The sequence below is a fragment of the Brienomyrus brachyistius genome, chromosome 2 (genome assembly GCF_023856365.1).
Source record: "Brienomyrus brachyistius isolate T26 chromosome 2, BBRACH_0.4, whole genome shotgun sequence".
Classification (NCBI taxonomy): domain Eukaryota; kingdom Metazoa; phylum Chordata; class Actinopteri; order Osteoglossiformes; family Mormyridae; genus Brienomyrus; species Brienomyrus brachyistius.
The window spans coordinates 36,000,245-36,019,050 of record NC_064534.1 but is presented as its reverse complement, the minus strand read 5'-3'; the positions used below and the strand labels follow the sequence as shown (position 1 = coordinate 36,019,050).

The 18,806-nt window shown below is 43.4% G+C and overlaps 4 non-coding genes and 1 pseudogene across 4 annotated transcripts; all 5 read right to left on the bottom strand.

The window, feature by feature from the left end:
- Window positions 1-4,786: 4,786 nt before the first annotated feature.
- Window positions 4,787-4,905, bottom strand: LOC125731051 (5S ribosomal RNA). Its single transcript, XR_007391340.1, has one exon. It is a non-coding gene; the product is annotated as a 5S ribosomal RNA (ribosomal RNA).
- Window positions 4,906-5,996: 1,091 nt separating this feature from the next.
- LOC125731809 (5S ribosomal RNA) lies at window positions 5,997-6,115 on the bottom strand (annotated as a pseudogene).
- A 1,081-nt stretch (window positions 6,116-7,196) lies between these two features.
- Window positions 7,197-7,315, bottom strand: LOC125733507 (5S ribosomal RNA). Its single transcript, XR_007392851.1, has one exon. It is a non-coding gene; the product is annotated as a 5S ribosomal RNA (ribosomal RNA).
- Window positions 7,316-8,390: 1,075 nt separating this feature from the next.
- LOC125732338 (5S ribosomal RNA) lies at window positions 8,391-8,509 on the bottom strand. The gene has a single exon (XR_007391720.1). It is a non-coding gene; the product is annotated as a 5S ribosomal RNA (ribosomal RNA).
- Window positions 8,510-18,343: 9,834 nt separating this feature from the next.
- LOC125731050 (5S ribosomal RNA) lies at window positions 18,344-18,462 on the bottom strand. The gene has a single exon (XR_007391339.1). It is a non-coding gene; the product is annotated as a 5S ribosomal RNA (ribosomal RNA).
- Window positions 18,463-18,806: the final 344 nt, after the last annotated feature.

Genomic DNA, 18,806 nt, shown 5'->3' with positions numbered 1-18,806 from the left:
GGTCTTAAATCCTGCACCATGCGCCATTTCCCTGTATGTCCCTTCTGGACGGGGAAGATAGGAGTATTGCAAGTGGCCTCAGGAGCCTCTCGCAATATTCCTGATGCCAACATATCCTGCACTACAGGGGCTATACCTTTCTCTGCTTCAGGTTTTAACGGGTATTGTCTAACTACCGGACGGTGTTCTGATTTCACAATTACTTTGTAAGGTGGAAACCCCTTTACCAGTCCTACATCAGTGGGGGAGGACGACCACAACCCTTCCGGGAGGCGATCTAGATCTGGACATGATCCCTCCTCCAGGGTTGGAAAAATTTGTCAGGTTGGGTCCTGCAAGTGTGTGGTGAGAGTGGTTTGAACTCTCCATCCCAAAGGAAACCGCCACACATTGTGTTTTTTGTCATAGCTCCAAAAGGAGCCAGGTACGGGTTGGTAGTCATTGTAACTGTGCATGGAATCTCGTAAGAACATCTCTACATCCTTCCACTGCATCTGAGGTGGTTTTGATAGAGATACGTGTGGTGTTCCCCCTCTGAACACAGCCTGTTGTTTATTAGATAAGATGACTGAAGCAGCAGAAAAGCCAGTAGTGGAGTTAACATATATATGTTGTAAGGTGATACAAGTGTCTTGAAGGGCATGAAACGTTTTGTCATAGGCATAATCTGGTCCTGGGGTGCCTTTGTACCACATAGTGACGTGTAAGGCATCGTCAGGCATGAACTGGGTTTGTTTAGGGGACTGCTTTTCTCTAGTTTTTCTCAATATTTCACGTGTCTGTGCTGTCCCCCCCAGATCTAGGGACCAATAATACTGTGGAGCTGACATGCCATGTATCACGAAAGTTTGCTTTTCTACTATAGCCTTCATGCCAGTGGGTGTTGCAATCACACTAATACCCATTTGTATCATAAGATCCCTTCCTAACAGATTGACTGGACATGAAGGGCTTATTAGCACTTGGGCGTGACATTCTAACTCTGTTTCCTCATCTTTTATGCTAACTGGATTTGTCAATTGATGACTTTTGGCTTGGCCTCCTGCAGTTCGGATATTTATGGAGGACGAGGAAAAGGTGACCCTTGGAGGGCTAGTGGTTAACACTGTTCTACAGGCTCCGGTATCACATAGGCACTCATATATTTTCCCATTTATAATAAGCCTTCGTTTTGGTAGTTCTTCAAGTTGTTTTAGTGCTAGCAGTTGGCAAACTGCTTGCAAATCTATCTCTTCTGTCTCATCCTGTTTTTGCAGCTTATCTGGCTCTTTTGATAGTTCACAGGCTAATTGTCATTGATTCTCTGTGGAATTTGGGTTGTTTATAAACTTGGTTCTACATTGCCTAGCTAAGTGCCCAAGTTTTCCGCATGTCCAGCAAGTGTTATCTTGCTGTAATAAATTTCGCTGATTGCTCCTAAAAGCACCTCTCCCCCTTCCTCGGCCTCGTGACCTTCCTCTGAACCCTCCCCTCCCCGGAGGATTCATATGTATTATTGCAACAGTATCATTAGCAGCAAACACTGCGTCTGATTTCTGTTTTTGTGCTGTATGGGCGTGTTGGGCATATTCTAGGGCTTGCTGCACTGAACCAGTATTCTGATGTACCCAATGTTTATCTATGTATCTCTTCAGTTCAGGTTTTAGCCCTGTGATGAACGCACGTTTTAACTGTTGCTGATAAACTCCTCCATTTTCCTCATTATGAGGAATTCCTGAATTCCCTCTAAACACCACTCTCATCCTATCCATAAAATCCTCTGGCTCTTCTCCATCTTTTTGCTTGCATTGTGCAATTCTGCCATAATCTGCTCGTCTCATAAACACTGTCTCTATCCTTCCATGTAATTGCTGCATACTCTGTTGCAGAGCTTGTGAATTATGTGCAAGTGGTTGATTGTCTGGTCCATGACCAGTAAAGTCTCCTGCTACTCTTCCCCATTTATGATTGAACAGCTGTCTTAAACATTGGAACATTTCTCTACCATTCAGGTGGAAACTGCTCTGTAGTTCCAATATTGCTGTCCAAAATTCTGGTACCCCTTCATCAACAGGAGGTATTCCCTTTAATGCTGCCGTTCTATCTTCAGCTGTCCATGGTCTATAGACTAACATTGTTTCAGGTCCTCCATCTGGCTCTCTATTAGGGTTTGCCACCTCCACTAGGGGGCATTGTAATTCTATTTCTTCCTCTTCACTATCAATATCAATGCCTTCATTTCGCGGATGCCATCGAACCTTAGCAGTAGCTAGATCGCGCACAGGGTATAACGTAGGATCTCTACTCCTAGTTATAATGGGGGAAGAAGGAAGAGCTGATGGCTTCTTTGGTATTGTGCCCATAGCTGATGGTTGTTTTATTTCCCTTCTATCTACGGGTTGCATGGGGGCAGGCAATAGTGGCGGTGCTGGTGGTCTATTTTCTCTATGTTTTATTTTGGCCACCGTCTCATCATCTAAAGTGACTAGAGCGGCTGCAGTTAATTTATCCTTTCTATCATCCTTTTTCTGCTTTCTACGTACATCTCTTAACTTACTTTGTTCCAACCAATTATCTGAATACTTATATTCTTTTTTCCTTTTCTCCAATTTTCCTTTTTTCAAGGTTTGTAACATTTCTAGTCTTAAATTTCCTTGTAATTTTAAGATATCTGGAGTGTGGAGTTTCCCTTCAAACCCATGTTTTTTTCTCCACCTCTGATTACTTATTTGTCCTGAACCTGGTTTATATCCTTCCATAAACTTCTCATCTCCCTCTAGTTCAATCCTCTTACTCTGATTCTTTCCCATTTTTTTTCTTTCCCGTCTCCGCACTACACAGGTCCTGGGTGGAATTTCACTGGTACGAGATATATGGGAGGACACCAATACGGCCTTCTACTGCACGCTGTTCGTGCAGCGGTATCGGTTTTCAGGGATGAAACCCGTCCTTGATCCTTCAATCACCAGTACTTCTTTCCCACCAGGCAAAATAAGAAATGGACTGACCAAAGCAACTCTAAGCCTCTATAATAGTCTTAGTCCAGTCATTCACACAATACATGCATGTTCATATTTCGCTTAATTACGGCTAAGCCTAACCCCTTTTCTGCTTAATTACGGCTAAGCCTAACCCCTTTTCTGCTTAATTACGGCTAAGCCTAACCCACGTCAATTGACCCGGTTATTTAGCTGAATAACCTTTGTTGTCTCACCTGTCCTGTGTGCCTGTGTTCCGCCACCGAGGTCCGTCAGACATCACCAGACGTCGAGCGCAGTTCTAACCACCGGCCTGATGACGAATTCACGTCACAGGTCTTTCTTGCACCCGTCTCCGAGTGGCTGTCGACAGACTTCGGTGTCGCTCCTCTCGGTGCGCTGGCGATGTCGTCAGGTGTCCTCGGATCCGGCTCGAAGGACCAAATAATATGTTGGAGAAAGCGTCAGGCTTTCCACTCCAACCCTGCACACAGGACCAAACTACAATACAGTATATGTTGGAGAAAGCGACAGGCTTTCCACTCCAACTCTGTACACACCATTAATTACGAGACAACACACTTAGAGTTTTATTTGCACAAGGGTAACCACACTCTCTGCATGCTAGGCTACAAAGGAATGTGTTACAAAGGGTGGTTCCCCTTGGCACCTTTATTTAAAGTCAATGGGGGGCAGGGGTCTTGGAGTGAGAACAAAGAAAAGACTGTGAGAGAAGAAGAAGTTCTGGTTTTACTCAGGTGGACAACTATTTAAACACGTGCTCAGGATACGTGTAAACTAATATAATCTAAAGTATGAAGGTAAAGAAAAACAAAATAATGTATATACATATTTACACTCATTGCTGATTATACAGAAATGATAACAAATGATTACTAACAGTTTCTTCAACCTAACACTCAGCCAGCAGCCTACCACAATTATTCCATTCTTTCCGCATCCGCACACTTCCTTCTTTTTAACTCCTTTTCACTACCGCACAGGTTAATCGCCGCACGTCCCCCGCCGGCAAACATTACTCCTTTGCCTACTGCATGCAGGCTTCTCTTAACGACCCTCTGTTATCAACTCCGCTAACAGCCACAAAATCTCCGCCGCACGAAGCCCACTGGTAGCTGCTGAATCACATGCTTCCCCAAAACGTCACGCTGTCAGAACACTGGGAGCTACACACACCAACAAGTCCATACTGCAGGCTGCAGCCAGAACAATTTTCTACATTCAAACATCGACGGCCTCTTCTCTCTAAAAATTCACCAGACCGCTTCTACCACCAGCAAAGAAGTTTCCATCCCTAATTCCTCTGTGATTCCCACTAACCTAAACATTAAGCTGGCATTGAAGGGTGTGAATTACCCCGGCCAATCTGTTCTTTTAAATACAGCTTTTAGCAAGTTTTGAAAGGAGAAGAGCAGAACTTGCTATGCCAATAATATCGAGTCTTCTGTGGCGAAGTGGTTTTTGCATAGAAAACAAAGCGGTCAGTTGAAGAGGAATAATATCAGTACTTTGTTTAAAACTGTGTGTAAAAAGCTGTCTCTTTATCATTAACAATAAGTTGTAAAACGTGAATGGGGAGTGACAGTCTTCAAGTTTGTGAGAAGATCGCGCCCTGGTGGAATAAAGGCACGAACAGCTTACAGCACCTAGAATTACCAGGAAGTATTTAGAGTAAAACGGTTTCTAAAAGCTGCCTTTATGAAAGAGAGAAAAAAAATATATATATAAAATAGTAAAATGGAAGGGGAGTGCTAGATTTAAATTAATCGTGAAGTGGAGCGCCCCCTGTATAAAGTAAAAGTGAGAAAAGCTTACAGCACCTGGTATTCCCAGGTGGTCTCCCATCCAAGTACTAACCAGTCCCTACACTGCTTAGTTTCCAAGATCAGATGAGATCGGGCGTGTTCAGGGTGGTATGGCCGCAAGCAAGAGATGCTACCAAAAACATCCCTTTTGCATTACACGCCTCTATACATGCCAGTTGGTCCCATTGGATCCTACTAATGTTTTTTTTTTTTTTTTATCTGACTCACACTGCAGCCCCACCATCCAATCGGCAGCGCCGGACCCACACCAAACATTCACCAAACTACTCAGCCGGCAGCCTACCACAATTATTCCATTCTTTCCGCATCCGCACACTTCCTTCTTTTTAACTCCTTTTCACTACCGCACAGGTTAATCGCCGCACGTCCCCCGCCGGCAAACATTACTCCTTTGCCTACTGCATGCAGGCTTCTCTTAACGACCCTCTGTTATCAACTCCGCTAACAGCCACAAAATCTCCGCCGCACGAAGCCCACTGGTAGCTGCTGAATCACATGCTTCCCCAAAACGTCACGCTGTCAGAACACTGGGAGCTACACACACCAACAAGTCCATACTGCAGGCTGCAGCCAGAACTATTTTCTACATTCAAACATTGACGGCCTCTTCTCTCTAAAAATTCACCAGAACGCTTCTACCACCAGCAAAGAAGTTTCCATCCCTAATTCCTCTGTGATTCCCACTAACCTAAACATTAAGCTGGCATTGAAGGGTGTGAATTACCCCGGCCAACCTGCTCTTTTAAATACAGCTTTTAGCGAGTTTTTAAAGGAGGAGAAGAGCAGACCTTGCTATGCCAATAATATCGAGTCTTCTGTGGTCAAGTGGTTTTTGCATAGAAAACAAACCGGTGAGTTGAAGAGGAATTATATCAGTACTTTGTTTAAAACTGTGTGTAAAAAGCTGTCTCTTTATTATTAACAATAAGTTGTAAAACGTGAATGGGGAGTGACAGTCTTCAAGTTTGTGAGAAGATCGCGCCCTGGTGGAATAAAGGCACGAACAGCTTACAGCACCTAGAATTACCAGGAAGTATTTAGAGTAAAACGGTGTGTAAAAGCTGCCTTTATGAATGAGAGAAAAATATATATATATTTATATATATATATTAAATAGTAAAATGGAAGGGGAGTGATAGATTTAAATTAAACGTGAAGTGGAGCGCCCCCTGTATAAAGTAAAAGTGAGAAAAGCTTACAGCACCTGGTATTCCCAGGCTGTCGCCCATCCAAGTACTAACCAGACGCTACCCTGCTTAGCTTCCAAGATCAGACGAGATCGGGCGTGTTCAGGGTGGTACGGCCATAAGCGAGAGATGTTACCAAAAACAGCCCTTTTGCATTACACGCCTCTATACATGCCAGTTGGTCCCATTGTATCCTACTAATGTTTTTTTTTTTTTTTTATCTGACTCACACTGCAGCCCCACCATCCAATCGGCAGCGCCGGACCCACACCAAACATTCACCAAACTACTCAGCCGGCAGCCTACCACAATTATTCCATTCTTTCCGCATCCGCACACTTCCTTCTTTTTAACTCCTTTTCACTACCGCACAGGTTAATCGCCGCACGTCCCCCGCCGGCAAACATTACTCCTTTGCCTACTGCATGCAGGCTTCTCTTAACGACCCTCTGTTATCAACTCCGCTAACAGCCACAAAATCTCCGCCGCACGAAGCCCACTGGTAGCTGCTGAATCACATGCTTCCCCAAAACGTCACGCTGTCAGAACACTGGGAGCTACACACACCAACAAGTCCATACTGCAGGCTGCAGCCAGAACAATTTTCTACATTCAAACATTGACGGCCTCTTCTCTCTAAAAATTCACCAGAACGCTTCTACCACCAGCAAAGAAGTTTCCATCCCTAATTCCTCTGTGATTCCCACTAACCTAAACATTAAGCTGGCATTGAAGGGTGTGAATTACCCCGGCCAACCTGCTCTTTTAAATACAGCTTTTAGCGAGTTTTGAAAGGAGGAGAAGAGCAGACCTTGCTATGCCAATAATATCGAGTCTTCTGTGGTCAAGTGGTTTTTGCATAGAAAACAAACCGGTGAGTTGAAGAGGAATTATATCAGTACTTTGTTTAAAACTGTGTGTAAAAAGCTGTCTCTCTATTATTAACAATAAGTTGTAAAACGTGAATGGGGAGTGACAGTCTTCAAGTTTGTGAGAAGATCGCGCCCTGGTGGAATAAAGGCACGAACAGCTTACAGCACCTAGAATTACCAGGAAGTATTTAGAGTAAAACGGTGTGTAAAAGCTGCCTTTATGAATGAGAGAAAAATATATAGATATATATAAAATAGTAAAATGTAAGGGGAGTGATAGATTTAAATTAATCGTGAAGTGGAGTGTCCCCTGTATAAAGTAAAAGTGAGAAAAGCTTACAGCACCTGGTATTCCCAGGAGGTCCCCCATCCAAGTACTAACCAGACCCTACCCTGCTTAGCTTCCGAGATCAGACGAGATCGGGCGTGTTCAGGGTGGTATGGCCGTATGCGAGAGATGCTACCAAAAACAGCCCTTTTGCATTATACGCCTCTATACATGCCAGTTGGTCCCATTGGATCCTACTAATGTTTTTTTTTTTTTTTTATCTGACTCACACTGCAGCCCCACCATCCAATCGGCAACGCCGGACCCACACCAAACATTCACCAAACTACTCAGCCGGCAGCCTACCACAATTATTCCATTCTTTCCGCATCCGCACACTTCCTTCTTTTTAACTCCTTTTCACTACCGCACAGGTTAATCGCCGCACGTCCCCCGCCGACAAACATTACTCCTTTACCTACTGCATGCAGGCTTCTCTTAACGACCCTCTGTTATCAACTCCGCTAACAGCCACAAAATCTCCGCCGCACGAAGGCCACTGGTAGCTGCTGAATCACATGCTTCCCCAAAACGTCGCGCTGTCAGAACACTGGGAGCTACACACACCAACAAGTCCATACTGCAGGCTGCAGCCAGAACAATTTTTTACATTCAAACATCGACGGCCTCTTCTCTCTAAAAATTCACCAGACCGCTTCTACCACCAGCAAAGAAGTTTCCATCCCTAATTCCTCTGTGATTCCCACTAACCTAAACATTAAGCTGGCATTGAAGGGTGTGAATTACCCCGGCCAATCTGTTCTTTTAAATACAGCTTTTAGCAAGTTTTGAAAGGAGAAGAGCAGAACTTGCTATGCCAATAATATCGAGTCTTCTGTGGCGAAGTGGTTTTTGCATAGAAAACAAAGCGGTGAGTTGAAGAGGAATAATATCAGTACTTTGTTTAAAACTGTGTGTAAAAAGATGTCTCTTTATCATTAACAATAAGTTGTAAAACGTGAATGGGGAGTGACAGTCTTCAAGTTTGTGAGAAGATCGCGCCCTGGTGGAATAAAGGCACGAACAGCTTACAGCACCTAGAATTACCAGGAAGTATTTAGAGTAAAACGGTTTCTAAAAGCTGCCTTTATGAAAGAGAGAAAAAATATATATATATAAAATAGTAAAATGGAAGGGGAGTGCTAGATTTAAATTAATCGTGAAGTGGAGCGCCCCCTGTATAAAGTAAAAGTGAGAAAAGCTTACAGCACCTGGTATTCCCAGGTGGTCTCCCATCCAAGTACTAATCAGACCCTACCCTGCTTAGCTTCCGAGATCAGATGAGATCGGGCGTGTTCAGGGTGGTATGGCCGCAAGCGAGTGACGCTACCAAAAACAGCCCTTTTGCATTACACGCCTCTCTCTATACATGCCAGTTGGTCCCATTGCATCCTACTAATGTTTTTTTTTTTTTTTTTTATCTGACTCACACTGCAGCCCCACCATCCAATCGGCAGCGCCGGACCCACACCAAACATTCACCAAACTACTCAGTGTTGGAGAAAGCGTCAGGCTTTCCACTCCAACCCTGCACACAGGACCAAACTACAATACAGTATATGTTGGAGAAAGCGACAGGCTTTCCACTCCAACTCTGTACACACCATTAATCACGAGACAACACACTTAGAGTTTTACTTGCACAAGGGTAACCACACTCTCTGCATGCTAGGCTACAAAGGAATGTGTTACAAAGGGTGGTTCCCCTTGGCACCTTTATTTATAGTCAATGGGAGGCAGGGGTCTTGGAGTGAGAACAAAGAAAAGACTGTGAGAGAAGAAGAAGTTCTGGTTTTACTCAGGTGGACAACTATTTAAACACGTGCTCAGGATACGTGTAAACTAATATAATCTAAAGTATGAAGGTAAAGAAAAACAAAATAATGTATATACATATTTACACTCATTGCTGATTATACAGAAATGATAACAAATGATTAATAACAGTTTCTTCAACCTAACAGTCCCTCCTGTTTATCATGACAGTATGATCAGAAGCATCAGTATTGTACAAATTGCAAAAACACTTTCAGCACAACCGTCATTCAGATCACATCATCATCATTATTAAGAGGGCTAGACAAGGTTAGTAAATCCATTCGTTCTTCTGCAGTGTATAGCAGAAAAACAGAACTAAAAGTATGTTGTATCATGGAACGGAGGCAGGGTATAATACAAATGAAACAACAACATACAAATAATAATGTAACAAGAATGGGGAGTGAGAACTTTAGCAGTAACTGCCACCAGGACCCAGTAAGAAACCAATTCAACCATGAGGGGCCAGCATGAGGGTCTAAGGTCATGATCTTTTGAAGTTCTCGCAGACGGTCCAAGGCTGTAGTCATGTTGGGTGAGTGCACATTATCGGGAATATATGTACAGCAGGTATTATTTAAGAGCACGCACACACCACCTTGTGCAGCAGTAAGTATGTCTAAAACCATTCTATTCTGAATGACCATCTGTTTAATAGCATCTATCTCTCCATTCTGTTGCTCATTTATTATGATGGAGTTATTTATGAACAGCCCCAAACGATAATCAATAGTTTCTAATCGTAACGTATTCTTTGCTGTTCCTACCCAGGGAAAAAGAGACATTAATACTTTCTGGTCTGTAGACCAATGTTTGAACTCCTGGGGAACATCTGAACCCCAGACACTGTCATGAGGACGGAGAGAAGCTGTAGTTATGATGGACCGGCGCCTGCGGTTCGCTGGTGTAGACGACAGTGACACCAGGAAAGTATGGTCTGACACAAAGATTGGAGCGCACACACCATACCAGTTATAGGGCAAAACGAAATATGCGCGGGGTCCACATAACCAAGCTACTCCTTGCACCCAGTAGGTGCCATTACTAAATCCACTTATGTTTACCGGGGCACCTTCTCCGTGTACTAGTATTTGGGCACAGTTGGTGGTGTTCCCCATATGGTGGGTGCTGTTCATTTGGTCATAACACATTGAGTGATTAAATGTTTTAGGGTCCATGTTCAGGTGGACAGATAAAGGTAAGGATATATTTGACACTTTTATAGCAAAATCGATCCAAAACTGCTGTGCACATACGCCATTATCCAAACCAGCAGTATATGGATCTGTGTCATTTATTTTTATATTATCATGCTGATAGCCTACACCTGCAAAAGAGGCAGCACACTTTGCTTGTGACTTATTCATAGGTTTCCCATATATAGTTAATCCATCGGCATGAGATGGCATGTGGGTACAGACATAACAATTAGTTAAATTGTCTTTCTTTGCTGAATCATAAACATAACAGTACCAGTAATTTTGTAGGAAAGGATGGGTCTCATTTGTGGAGATAGGTCTCAGGTGGGAACCATCATGTGTCCATCTAGGTGGGCGAAACACCTGCTCTGGTGAGTGCAGAAGCAGACCAACAATTCCCATAAAGAGAATTACACCGAGAGTTACCTTACCACATCCCCACCCAATCAGAGCCATTCTAAATGGAGTGCAGATCAGCTGTTTTCTTCACCGGGTTGAGACGTCAGTATCCTATTGATTGCTGCGCCTTTGTAGCGGACTTCCACTGCTACTCCGAAGGTACAGAGGTCTCTGATACGGGCTTGATGGGCTTACAGTGACTCTTATGTATCCAGGAAGGTCGCTCTGCTATTTTCACCGCTGTTGGTGTTGTGAGCAGGACTTGATAGGGTCCGTCCCACCGGGGTGTGCTCCAATCCTTTCGCAACAGGACCTTGACCAGGATCCAATCTCCTGGCTGCAGATTATCCTGTTGAACAGAAACAGAATTTACTGGCAGACTACTGGGGTTATGTTTTTGTTGTGATGATAATAGCTTACGCATCCAATCGGCTAACGTATTTTCTCTGTCTGCTTTTCCTATATCACTCATTTCGGTTGCTAAGGGAAACGGTCTACCATACACTATTTCAAATGGTGTCAATCCTGCAGGAGTGGGAGTTATTCTCATCCATAATTTTACTAGAGACAAACATTCTGGCCACGGTCTTTTTGTCTCTTCCACTGTCTTTCTGAGTCTTGTTTTAATGGTGCCGTTGGTCCTTTCCACTAAGCCTGCGCTCTGGGGGTGATAAGCGCAATGATTTTTGATCGTAAACCCGAGTGCTTGTGAGCAAAGGGACATGGTTTGATTCACAAAATGAGTCCCATTGTCCGATCTTATAATATGAGGTATGCCATAGGTAGGGAAATAATGGCCTACCAAACATTTTGCAACGGTCATTGCATCACAGTGTTTTACAGGGTATATTTCTACCCACTTAGAAAAGGTGTCTATAATGACTAGACAGTACTTCTTCCCTTGTGACCAAGATAATTCAATGAAATCCATATGTACAATTTGAAATGGATATTCAGCTGCGGGAAACTGGCCACGTTTTGGCCTTATGTTGCCTTGTGCATTGTGTTTACAGCAAATTAAGCACGCTCGACAAAATTGTTTTGCATAATCAGAAAAATTTATAGTATAAAAGTATTGTTGGATAATATGTACCATCCCTCCTGTTGAGACATGGGTGTGTCCATGGCTCACTAAGGCAGCTGTCTTGTATAAATTTTTTGGTAGGATGGGCTTGTCATTCATATAATAAGTTTTCCCTTGTTGTATTGCTCCTCTCTTAATCCAGCTCTGTATTTCTGTTTTAGGTGCATGAGTCTGTGCATCACATAGTACATCACTATCTATCAACAAGACATCTGTAACATTTAAGGCAGGTTGTTTTTGTGCAGCACTTTTTGCCGTCATGTCCGCAAAACTGTTTCCTTTAGCTATTGCGGAAGCATCAGTTTGGTGTGCCTTACATTTGCATATCGCAAGGCAATATGGTAATTGCACAACATCTAACAACCTGAGTAATAGGTTCGTATGAGTTAAAGATGTTCCTTGCGATGTCTTGAATCCTCTATTTTTCCACACTCTTGCATGGTGATGAACAGCTCCAAACACATATTGACTATCAGTGTATATTGTAAGTGGCTTGTTTTTGAAGAGCTCGCATGCCCTAATTACAGCATAGAGTTCAGCCACTTGTGCTGAACAAGCAGGGGGAAGTGCATTGGCCTCCAACACTTCAGTAGATGTAACTACAGCATATCCGACCTTGTTCTTCCCCATGTCATTTTTTGATGCTGATCCATCTACAAAAACAACCGTTGAATCTGGTATTGGGGTCTGTAAAATATCTGCTCTTGGTTTGGTTTGTTCTTCCACAACTGCTTTGCACGAATGTGGCTCTCCATCTTCCGCTGTCGGAAGAAGGGTGCTAGGGTTGAGAGGACCACATCGCTGTATTGTGATGTTTGACTGTGAAAGCAGGAGTGAGACTAGGGTCAGATGTCTAACATGTGTGAGGAATGGCAGTGGCGTCTGCAGTAAAACTAAAGAAACTGAATGTGGCACCTTCAAAGTGAGTGGGTGACACAACACTAATTCTGCTGATAATTTCACTGCTTCTGCAGCAGCTGCACATGCCTGCAAACACTGCGGAAAACCAGCTGCCACTGCATCTAATCGTTTAGAATAGAACGCTAATGGCCTCTCTTTTGCGCCGAATGGCTGTGTTAATACTGCCTTCATATACCCTTGATTTGCATCAACACATAGGGTAAATGGTTGTTGATAATCTGGCAGAGCAAGTGTCACATTAGTTTGTAACATCATTTTTAGATTTGTGAATGCCAATTCTCCTTCTTTTGTCCACTGAATTTTATCTTTCAGTGCCATGTCCTTCCCATAAATCAGGGTTTGTAAAGGTTGAACGAGTGCAGCATAATCAGGTAACCATTCCCTGCAATAATTGCAAAGTCCTAAGAAGGACATCATTTGCTGTTTAGTCTTTGGCTTTGGTGCCTCTTGTATTGCCTGTTTTCTAGTTTCTAATAACGATCGACCTTTTTGGGAGAGTTTATGTCCAAGATATATAACTTCCTCTCTGCAATACTGTAATTTTTGTTTTGATGCCTTATGTCCTGTATCATACAAATGCTGTAACACTAACAGTGTGGCTTCTTTGCAATGCTGTTTTGTATCTGAAGCAATTAATATATCATCTACATACAATAGCACTTGACTATGGGACGGTATTTTACAGGAACTCATTGAATACCGTAGTGCCATTGTATATATACATGTGGACTTTCTGAAAACCCTTGAGGGAGTCTAGTGTATGTGTATTTATGTCCTTTATAAGTGAAACCAAATAAGTGTTGTGAATCAGGATGTAGTGGTACTGAGAAAAAGGCATTACTCAGATCCACTACTGAAAAATACTTCTTGTCAGGGGACAAGGAATTTAACAAAAGGTGTGGATTAGGCACATCTGGTGCAGCATGTTGTACTATTTCATTTACTGGTCTTAAATCCTGCACCATGCGCCATTTCCCTGTATGTCCCTTCTGGACGGGGAAGATAGGAGTATTGCAAGTGGCCTCAGGAGCCTCTCGCAATATTCCTGATGCCAACATATCCTGCACTACAGGGGCTATACCTTTCTCTGCTTCAGGTTTTAACGGGTATTGTCTAACTACCGGACGGTGTTCTGATTTCACAATTACTTTGTAAGGTGGAAACCCCTTTACCAGTCCTACATCAGTGGGGGAGGACGACCACAACCCTTCCGGGAGGCGATCTAGATCTGGACATGATCCCTCCTCCAGGGTTGGAAAAATTTGTCAGGTTGGGTCCTGCAAGTGTGTGGTGAGAGTGGTTTGAACTCTCCATCCCAAAGGAAACCGCCACACATTGTGTTTTTTGTCATAGCTCCAAAAGGAGCCAGGTACGGGTTGGTAGTCATTGTAACTGTGCATGGAATCTCGTAAGAACATCTCTACATCCTTCCACTGCATCTGAGGTGGTTTTGATAGAGATACATGTGGTGTTCCCCCTCTGAACACAGCCTGTTGTTTATTAGATAAGATGACTGAAGCAGCAGAAAAGCCAGTAGTGGAGTTAACATATATATGTTGTAAGGTGATACAAGTGTCTTGAAGGGCATGAAACGTTTTGTCATAGGCATAATCTGGTCCTGGGGTGCCTTTGTACCACATAGTGACGTGTAAGGCATCGTCAGGCATGAACTGGGTTTGTTTAGGGGACTGCTTTTCTCTAGTTTTTCTCAATATTTCACGTGTCTGTGCTGTCCCCCCCAGATCTAGGGACCAATAATACTGTGGAGCTGACATGCCATGTATCACGAAAGTTTGCTTTTCTACTATAGCCTTCATGCCAGTGGGTGTTGCAATCACACTAATACCCATTTGTATCATAAGATCCCTTCCTAACAGATTGACTGGACATGAAGGGCTTATTAGCACTTGGGCGTGACATTCTAACTCTGTTTCCTCATCTTTTATGCTAACTGGATTTGTCAATTGATGACTTTTGGCTTGGCCTCCTGCAGTTCGGATATTTATGGAGGACGAGGAAAAGGTGACCCTTGGAGGGCTAGTGGTTAACACTGTTCTACAGGCTCCGGTATCACATAGGCACTCATATATTTTCCCATTTATAATAAGCCTTCGTTTTGGTAGTTCTTCAAGTTGTTTTAGTGCTAGCAGTTGGCAAACTGCTTGCAAATCTATCTCTTCTGTCTCATCCTGTTTTTGCAGCTTATCTGGCTCTTTTGATAGTTCACAGGCTAATTGTCATTGATTCTCTGTGGAATTTGGGTTGTTTATAAACTTGGTTCTACATTGCCTAGCTAAGTGCCCAAGTTTTCCGCATGTCCAGCAAGTGTTATCTTGCTGTAATAAATTTCGCTGATTGCTCCTAAAAGCACCTCTCCCCCTTCCTCGGCCTCGTGACCTTCCTCTGAACCCTCCCCTCCCCGGAGGATTCATATGTATTATTGCAACAGTATCATTAGCAGCAAACACTGCGTCTGATTTCTGTTTTTGTGCTGTATGGGCGTGTTGGGCATATTCTAGGGCTTGCTGCACTGAACCAGTATTCTGATGTACCCAATGTTTATCTATGTATCTCTTCAGTTCAGGTTTTAGCCCTGTGATGAACGCACGTTTTAACTGTTGCTGATAAACTCCTCCATTTTCCTCATTATGAGGAATTCCTGAATTCCCTCTAAACACCACTCTCATCCTATCCATAAAATCCTCTGGCTCTTCTCCATCTTTTTGCTTGCATTGTGCAATTCTGCCATAATCTGCTCGTCTCATAAACACTGTCTCTATCCTTCCATGTAATTGCTGCATACTCTGTTGCAGAGCTTGTGAATTATGTGCAAGTGGTTGATTGTCTGGTCCATGACCAGTAAAGTCTCCTGCTACTCTTCCCCATTTATGATTGAACAGCTGTCTTAAACATTGGAACATTTCTCTACCATTCAGGTGGAAACTGCTCTGTAGTTCCAATATTGCTGTCCAAAATTCTGGTACCCCTTCATCAACAGGAGGTATTCCCTTTAATGCTGCCGTTCTATCTTCAGCTGTCCATGGTCTATAGACTAACATTGTTTCAGGTCCTCCATCTGGCTCTCTATTAGGGTTTGCCACCTCCACTAGGGGGCATTGTAATTCTATTTCTTCCTCTTCACTATCAATATCAATGCCTTCATTTCGCGGATGCCATCGAACCTTAGCAGTAGCTAGATCGCGCACAGGGTATAACGTAGGATCTCTACTCCTAGTTATAATGGGGGAAGAAGGAAGAGCTGATGGCTTCTTTGGTATTGTGCCCATAGCTGATGGTTGTTTTATTTCCCTTCTATCTACGGGTTGCATGGGGGCAGGCAATAGTGGCGGTGCTGGTGGTCTATTTTCTCTATGTTTTATTTTGGCCACCGTCTCATCATCTAAAGTGACTAGAGCGGCTGCAGTTAATTTATCCTTTCTATCATCCTTTTTCTGCTTTCTACGTACATCTCTTAACTTACTTTGTTCCAACCAATTATCTGAATACTTATATTCTTTTTTCCTTTTCTCCAATTTTCCTTTCTTCAAGGTTTGTAACATTTCTAGTCTTAAATTTCCTTGTAATTTTAAGATATCTGGAGTGTGGAGTTTCCCTTCAAACCCATGTTTTTTTCTCCACCTCTGATTACTTATTTGTCCTGAACCTGGTTTATATCCTTCCATAAACTTCTCATCTCCCTCTAGTTCAATCCTCTTACTCTGATTCTTTCCCATTTTTTTTCTTTCCCGTCTCCGCACTACACAGGTCCTGGGTGGAATTTCACTGGTACGAGATATATGGGAGGACACCAATACGGCCTTCTACTGCACGCTGTTCGTGCAGCGGTATCGGTTTTCAGGGATGAAACCCGTCCTTGATCCTTCAATCACCAGTACTTCTTTCCCACCAGGCAAAATAAGAAATGGACTGACCAAAGCAACTCTAAGCCTCTATAATAGTCTTAGTCCAGTCATTCACACAATACATGCATGTTCATATTTCGCTTAATTACGGCTAAGCCTAACCCCTTTTCTGCTTAATTACGGCTAAGCCTAACCCCTTTTCTGCTTAATTACGGCTAAGCCTAACCCACGTCAATTGACCCGGTTATTTAGCTGAATAACCTTTGTTGTCTCACCTGTCCTGTGTGCCTGTGTTCCGCCACCGAGGTCCGTCAGACATCACCAGACGTCGAGCGCAGTTCTAACCACCGGCCTGATGACGAATTCACGTCACAGGTCTTTCTTGCACCCGTCTCCGAGTGGCTGTCGACAGACTTCGGTGTCGCTCCTCTCGGTGCGCTGGCGATGTCGTCAGGTGTCCTCGGATCCGGCTCGAAGGACCAAATAATATGTTGGAGAAAGCGTCAGGCTTTCCACTCCAACCCTGCACACAGGACCAAACTACAATACAGTATATGTTGGAGAAAGCGACAGGCTTTCCACTCCAACTCTGTACACACCATTAATTACGAGACAACACACTTAGAGTTTTATTTGCACAAGGGTAACCACACTCTCTGCATGCTAGGCTACAAAGGAATGTGTTACAAAGGGTGGTTCCCCTTGGCACCTTTATTTATAGTCAATGGGGGGCAGGGGTCTTGGAGTGAGAACAAAGAAAAGACTGTGAGAGAAGAAGAAGTTCTGGTTTTACTCAGGTGGACAACTATTTAAACACGTGCTCAGGATACGTGTAAACTAATATAATCTAAAGTATGAAGGTAAAGAAAAACAAAATAATGTATATACATATTTACACTCATTGCTGATTATACAGAAATGATAACAAATGATTACTAACAGTTTCTTCAACCTAACACTCAGCCAGCAGCCTACCACAATTATTCCATTCTTTCCGCATCCGCACACTTCCTTCTTTTTAACTCCTTTTCACTACCGCACAGGTTAATCGCCGCACGTCCCCCGCCGGCAAACATTACTCCTTTGCCTACTGCATGCAGGCTTCTCTTAACGACCCTCTGTTATCAACTCCGCTAACAGCCACAAAATCTCCGCCGCACGAAGCCCACTGGTAGCTGCTGAATCACATGCTTCCCCAAAACGTCACGCTGTCAGAACACTGGGAGCTACACACACCAACAAGTCCATACTGCAGGCTGCAGCCAGAACAATTTTCTACATTCAAACATCGACGGCCTCTTCTCTCTAAAAATTCACCAGACCGCTTCTACCACCAGCAAAGAAGTTTCCATCCCTAATTCCTCTGTGATTCCCACTAACCTAAACATTAAGCTGGCATTGAAGGGTGTGAATTACCCCGGCCAATCTGTTCTTTTAAATACAGCTTTTAGCAAGTTTTGAAAGGAGAAGAGCAGAACTTGCTATGCCAATAATATCGAGTCTTCTGTGGCGAAGTGGTTTTTGCATAGAAAACAAAGCGGTCAGTTGAAGAGGAATAATATCAGTACTTTGTTTAAAACTGTGTGTAAAAAGCTGTCTCTTTATCATTAACAATAAGTTGTAAAACGTGAATGGGGAGTGACAGTCTTCAAGTTTGTGAGAAGATCGCGCCCTGGTGGAATAAAGGCACGAACAGCTTACAGCACCTAGAATTACCAGGAAGTATTTAGAGTAAAACGGTTTCTAAAAGCTGCCTTTATGAAAGAGAGAAAAAATATATATATATAAAATAGTAAAATGGAAGGGGAGTGCTAGATTTAAATTAATCGTGAAGTGGAGCGCCCCCTGTATAAAGTAAAAGTGAGAAAAGCTTACAGCACCTGGTATTCCCAGGTGGTCTCCCATCCAAGTACTAACCAGTCCCTACACTGCTTAGTTTCCAAGATCAGATGAGATCGGGCGTGTTCAGGGTGGTATGGCCGCAAGCAAGAGATGCTACCAAAAACATCCCTTTTGCATTACACGCCTCTATACATGCCAGTTGGTCCCATTGGATCCTACTAATGTTTTTTTTTTTTTTTTATCTGACTCACACTGCAGCCCCACCATCCAATCGGCAGCGCCGGACCCACACCAAACATTCACCAAACTACTCAGCCGGCAGCCTACCACAATTATTCCATTCTTTCCGCATCCGCACACTTCCTTCTTTTTAACTCCTTTTCACTACCGCACAGGTTAATCGCCGCACGTCCCCCGCCGGCAAACATTACTCCTTTGCCTACTGCATGCAGGCTTCTCTTAACGACCCTCTGTTATCAACTCCGCTAA